This window comes from Polistes fuscatus, unplaced genomic scaffold (genome assembly GCF_010416935.1).
Source record: "Polistes fuscatus isolate 324 unplaced genomic scaffold, CU_Pfus_HIC Scaffold8, whole genome shotgun sequence".
Lineage (NCBI taxonomy): Eukaryota > Metazoa > Arthropoda > Insecta > Hymenoptera > Vespidae > Polistes > Polistes fuscatus.
In genome coordinates this window covers 2,983,552-2,990,398 of record NW_025113162.1, presented here as the reverse complement: position 1 = coordinate 2,990,398, position 6,847 = coordinate 2,983,552, and positions in this window count along the sequence as shown.

Sequence of the window (6,847 nt, the reverse complement as noted above, 5' to 3'; positions counted from 1 at the left end):
TTCGTAAAAACTTGTTTCTATCATCTTTTGTGTATTTTCTTCTGTCCGTTGTACAATTAATACAGATTTACAAAAATAAATCGAAAATGTTAAAAATTGGTTTTTTAAAAAATAGCAATTTTATTTTGGCTTTATCTTCTTTCTTTATGTTGTTCGTTTTATAGCAATTGTCGAGTTCAGAAAAGGTTGATACATAATTTTACATTCGTGATTACTTTCATACATATTCATAATACATACAGAATAAATCTTAGCTTTAACCTTAACTTTGTAAAAGTTTTTAAATGCCTTGAAATCAATGAGAGACATTCACAAAAAGCTCAAGTGTTAATATGATTGTTCTCCATCAGAAACGTTTTCGATAGTTTACGTTATTTACTTGTCGATGTATTATGGGGTTCCATATTAAGTACAGTTACCTTACACGTACAGAGTGTCCTAAAAGATTAGGAATCTATGAAGAGAATTCTATAGAGCAATTTTTGAATACTTCTATTTTAAAATCAAGTCTATCAACTGTTTGAAGGATTTTACATGATTAACAGTTGCACTTATACAATATAATTCATAAAGAGTACAAAGATTAGAATTATTTTACCAATTAAAATCGCGTTAAATTATTTAAGAGTGATTTCATAGTACTTAAACCTACTAAAGGTTAAATAGATTGTTTTATGTTTCATATGATAAATAGCCTAAGGACCAACTTAAGGACCCTGTGGTGTCGTAGGTTGGCCATGACAGTTACTGGTTGTTCTACCAGATCCCCTCGATACGTTCCGGAAGTATGGGTCAAACCTTTTGGGACACCTTCTATATAGCTACATACATATACATATATACATATACGTACATATATGTTCTGACGGTAAACGTTCTTCGTTTTCACGAGTAAACAGCCTTCACATCGTAATTGATTGACCTCCTATATTCCTCGGAGTATCATTATGCGAACATGCCGCCATCCTCTGACGCCTTCAAAGGTTCCTATCCATTTTCCATTAGTATATTAATTAATTAACGTACGACTTTGGCAACGGTCCGAAGAGTACTTATTCTTTTGAAGCTACTGCTACTACTATCATCGTCTTTACTACGCGATAGAGACTAATGCGAGCTCTCCTGGGAAGAGAAGGAAACTATGCGATCGTAATTTCTGTCCGATGTCTTTTTACGTAAAATGATTAACGAGCTATGAAAAGACATCGATATACGGAGGAAGGGAACTTTTATTAAGTACCTTCATTTTTAATCTTTCCTTTATGAAGCTTCTTGGCCATCTTTTGGAAAGTTAATCGCTAATAATTGTATGTGTGTGTGTGTGTGTTTAACACGATGATTAAATTGAATTACTCTTATTATTACACCAATCTAGATTTTATTCGTCATATATGTTTATACATATGTATCTTAGATTCTATATTACTATCGTTAAAAAAGGTACGAGTTTATTATATAGTTCAAATATTCATGAAAATAATGGACTCATTAAATGCTTTTGTAAAATTATTTGCAAACGAAATCGTACCAAACTATTCGCGAAATTTACTTACGTTCTACCTTTATTAAGCTAATGCATCAATAACGATGAGAGATTTATTGGAATTGTTGATATACTGGAACAAATATCAAAAGATTAATTTTCACGTCCCTAGATAACGTTTGCGGTTGCAACACCTAGTTGATGGATCATAGAAATTGGAGAACCGACGTGATGGTTAGTTTCTGGTGGTTTGTAGGCTGGTGCGAGGTACAATTCGTTAACTAGAAATACCGAGATTCAAGTACTTTGTTTGCAATGAAGAGAAACAACTAGTAAATCACTATCAATCTAAAACATTTCTTTTTTTTTCTTTTACATACAACACACGCACGATCAATTTTTCTAATTATTTCAAATCATTTGAAATATTATTCGTTCAATTAAATGGATAACAAAATGTCATCTAAATCCCGTTTGCTTAACACCTCTCGTAAAAAAAAAAGAAAAACTAGGGACATATATTTGAATGGTAATCGTTGAAAGTAAATTGCAGGATATTCTTGTATTATCCTCTCGAGTTCAAACAATAGCGCGACATCGCGCACGTGTATTGTGATCGGTCATTTCGTTTACACTCCGAAAGGTAGTTGCAAACATTTCGTTAGGATCACCGGGCAGTTTACACCGAAATCGTTGCTCGTCCCGTTTGATGGCGATGTCCGATTAATGTTACGGCCTCGAGAAACACATGTGCGTAACTACCTGTATACGGTTCTCTCCAGTACTCATGGGATTCGTGCGCACATGGCGAAATCACCACTTCCTGACGTTGAACGATTTTATGCCATCGATGTGTTGTTTCTCTCAGAACGTTTCCGATGTTGACACTGTAAATATGTTATGCGTTTTGACAAATGTCACTTCCGTTTTATATTCCCAAGTATACTACTGTTATATTATATACGTACATACGTAGATGTATATGTATAGAATGTATTTTATATATTTTCTATTTCATTTCCATGAAACGTTTCTTGTAAAAATTCAATAAATATCTAACGTCACATTTTTGTCAAATCAGCTATGTATTATATATCATTCTCACGACTAAAAATTTCGAATTTAAAATTATTATACTTGTACTAAAACGTATTTCAAATTCGATTTATTTTGTTTATTTTCTATTATATATACACGATCTAATTTAAATTGAATTATCTTTCATATCAATGCGAAAAAAATATTTCGAAGATGTTAATTTATCGATAAAAACTGTTAGATATTATATGATTCAAAGTCCTATGAACTATAGCTATTATTATGGATTCTAGTAATTATACTGAAGCATTTAGAGCATAAATTTTCAATTGGAGAGAATGAAAGGGACGATGAAAATACGTAGGAATGCATGGATAAGATAGGAGAAAGAGAAAGAGAGATAGATAGAGAGAAAGAGAGAGAGCGAGAGAGAGGGATAGAGTAAAGTACACGAGAGTTTGCGAAAGAAAAATTCGATTGTGAACGTTCCTTGGGAACTCGCCAAGATCGTTTCTCCCAAGCGGGAGGAGACAATTCGAGTAATTCATAATTCTATTTCAGTAGATGCCTGGTAGGTATGCGGTTATTGATTTCTCTGATAGAAACTGAAGAATTTAATATTATAGAATTACCAAGGCTCTTATATTTAATCATAAAGAATAAAAAAAAAAATAAAAAAGAAGAAAAAAACGTAACGTGCAATGTCGTTAGCAATGACGAAATTAAATCGGTTATAGAAGGTATTATTATTCTTCGTAAAAAGCAAAAAAAGAGTACGAAAGAGAAATGGACGTCTTTGTCGAACAAGAATTATTACAGTCAATGGAAAAGACTTCGAAATAAAAAAAAAAAACAAAAAGCTTGAAAGAAAATTATTAGGTACGTGAAGAAAATTTCGTTTATCAATCGAATGAAAAATTTCTGAATTAAAATGAATTAAATTTCATTAAGAAAAGTATTTAAATTAATGCTCGCTTTGTCATAGTTTTCTCTTTAAAAAAAAAAAAATAAATACTACGAGAAATATTCTATTATTTTGTCAAACGTAATTTCACTTAGATTATCCCACAATTTGTGTAAACTCGAAATAAAGAAAAACCTATTATTCGTCTTTAAATGCGATAAGTATGTTTACCGCTATTATTGATCTCTACTACTAGCTACAACGTAAACTTATACTACTTAAACTCGTTAGTAGATGTTATTGACTCTTACTACTTGCAGTGGTCGTTAACTCGGACTGCTTACTTTCTAAACTCCAATGCATTACCTACTTAAAGTTAACGATAACTTAAGAAGAAATGTTTCAGTTAAACGTTAAAAGACTTTGTTTTAAAAGTTGTTTACTTAAAAATATAGATTAAAAAAACAATATCTTTTTTCATTGGAAAATAAAATCTGATTCTCTACATAGACAATATATGAAACTTTTTATCAAAGCTAATAAACTTTCGTGCCAATATCGATCGTTAGTTTTTCCCCCATGTAGTTCGTATATAATTTGACTAAATATATTATTATTATATAACCTTTAATGTTAAAAATACTCTTATCGTACAATATTTTTATTTTTAATATATACTTAATACGATTATTTTATCATCCTACAAAATTTATTCCAAAAGAAACGCGACATTATCAGATAATAATTTGATCTTTATATATAAAAATTTCTCCTTCTTTCTTTTTCTATCGATATGAAAAAAGAATAAAATATGTTTTTTACGAGTTTTTGTTGAATATTATAATATAATAGTCCATCAAATAATCGAAAGTAGGAAGTATTGTATTATTCTCTTGTGCCTGTTTCTCTCCAATATCAGCATTTATATATCTGATAATCCTTCGGCCGTTAGTGACATAATCCCATGGTTTTGCACCGACGGCGTTCGATTAAAGATTGATAGCAGGTATATCGAATGAGTTAATCCTCACTTAATATTTATAATAGAAGCTAATGGTAAATATAAAAATAAAAATATTAAATAATATAGAAATGAAATGTTCATATGATATACAAAAATATCTTCATGAATTTAAAAAAGGGTTTTTATTAAATTGTATTTAAATTCAAATTTAAAAATAATCGAATATATTACTATCATTATTATTAATAATTAAAAATGAGTTTCCTTTTCTTTTTTTTCTTTTTTTTTAGAAAACAACAGAAATAGCAATTACCATGGTAAATTATTTTTAATAAGAATCAGAATGTGAATAATAAGATAACGGAACAAACATTAATCGATATTGTATATTTTCGACTAAGTAAATAATAGTTAGGATGTATGCATTATTATTTTTATGTTTAGAAGTTGTTTCAACAAATTACAAACTGTTGCCCTATTTTGTATATTTCGACGCCAGATGCTTCATATCGGTGGCTATTCCATTACGTCGATAACCATTTCTACAGATTATATATCGAGCTTTAAACTCATAAATACAAACTACAAAATTTACTTCGCTTTAAATTGTTTGGTAAATTCTGTAAATTCTCTACTGTCCATTTGAACATGATAAGGCGTTAATATAATCCGTATTCCTAAAATAAATATTCCGTAAATTCGTATTCCTAAAATAAATCATGCAAATTTATACACAATATATTTTTTATTATAAAAAGAAAAATACTTAAAAAGATATTTGGAAAACGGTGTCAAACTATCTAAAAGATAATCTTTTAACTCGATATTTCCAAAATGTTACGAATATATTGAATTCAATTGAATCCTCGAGAGAAATTAAGAGCTAACAATCTAGCAGGATCGTTTATTGATCAAAAATCGTTAAAGTTGAGTATCCCAAGAGAAAGTATCACTTTTTTGTATACTCGTATGATACTGCTTCCGGACTCGGGTGACATGATTTAGGATTTCACATGCAGCAGTAAAGGTCACTGACCACAGATTATTGTCATAAGCGTACGGAGGGAGATGAATTTATGTAAGAGTCAATTCTGAGAATGACATGCACATAAAAAGAGTGTTCGATTAAAATGCATTAAGTGTTTTTGTTTTTAGTTTTTCTCTTTTTGACAAAGATTAAATTATCTCAATATGTATAGACGCAAATTGAAGAAGATAATTACATTGATAATAATAAAAAAAAAAAAAAATAAAGGAAAAAAGTAATTACTTACTTTTATTTAAATTATTTTCATTAACCAGAGTCAAATCAATTTATATTTTCTGATTGAAGATACGAATCGAATTTACTTAATTTTCAATACTCCGGATAAAACGAAATATAATGTCTCGTTAATACCGATTGATTGAAAATTATCCGTAATTATCTTTACCTTCGTTCTTGTTTATTTATTAACTATCCTCTTGATTTTGTTGATCAATTTGAAACTACATTGATGTCTTCTATTGCAATTATCAATAGTAAATAAATAATTAGTAATTATATGTCGTTACCGATATTCTTTAAGTGATCAGCTAAAGTTATGAAATTAACTAGAATATTTCTCACCTCACTAGAATATTCTTCACCTTAATTATTTAATGACGACATTAAAATTACCGAGGTCAAATCACATGTTTTAACAATGAAATGAACACGCTAACAGAATACGTATTTTTTATAAACTGTTTTACGAATATATTTATAAATTATACGTTAAGAACAAATTTGTCATGACGCTCGTTCGTATATGCGTTTATATATACGTGGGTGTGCGTGTGTGTATGTATTTATGAAAGAAAATAAAAAAATAAAGAATTAGTAGAGGAAGAGAGAAAATGAAGATGACAGAGATATATGTGTACACGCAAATACGCACACATACACACATGTATATCCATATATGTGATATATATATGGCAGAGCAGTAATGTATGCAATTGGGCCGACTAGCATGTACGTTCTGTTGTTGGTCGAGAATGGTCGGAAGTGATCGTAGGGGTTGGGTTAGATGAGGATGAGTAGAGGATGAGGAGGAGAGGGGGAGGGGAGAAGAGAGGACGACGGTCTGCTCGTACACAATCGTAGAATCCTATAGTCTCGGATGGCGTTGCGCGCGTCAGGTATTATATGGTGTTTAGTTTGCCTCGTATCGTACGTGAGCGCGTCAACGTGCAAGCATACACAATGTGGTTTGACTTTCCACACTCGCGATTACACCGAATTAACTTGATATGCAAATATTACTATACGAGCAGAGTATTTAACATCGTTTCACTCGGCAACCTATCTAACAATATGACGTAAGCAAGCTGATTTAACTCAACAACATTTCAATAAACGTCTCAACCTAATTCGACCTAATAACGACATTTATTTTTTCTTTTCCAGTTTAATTCTTCCAATAGAAATTGACCT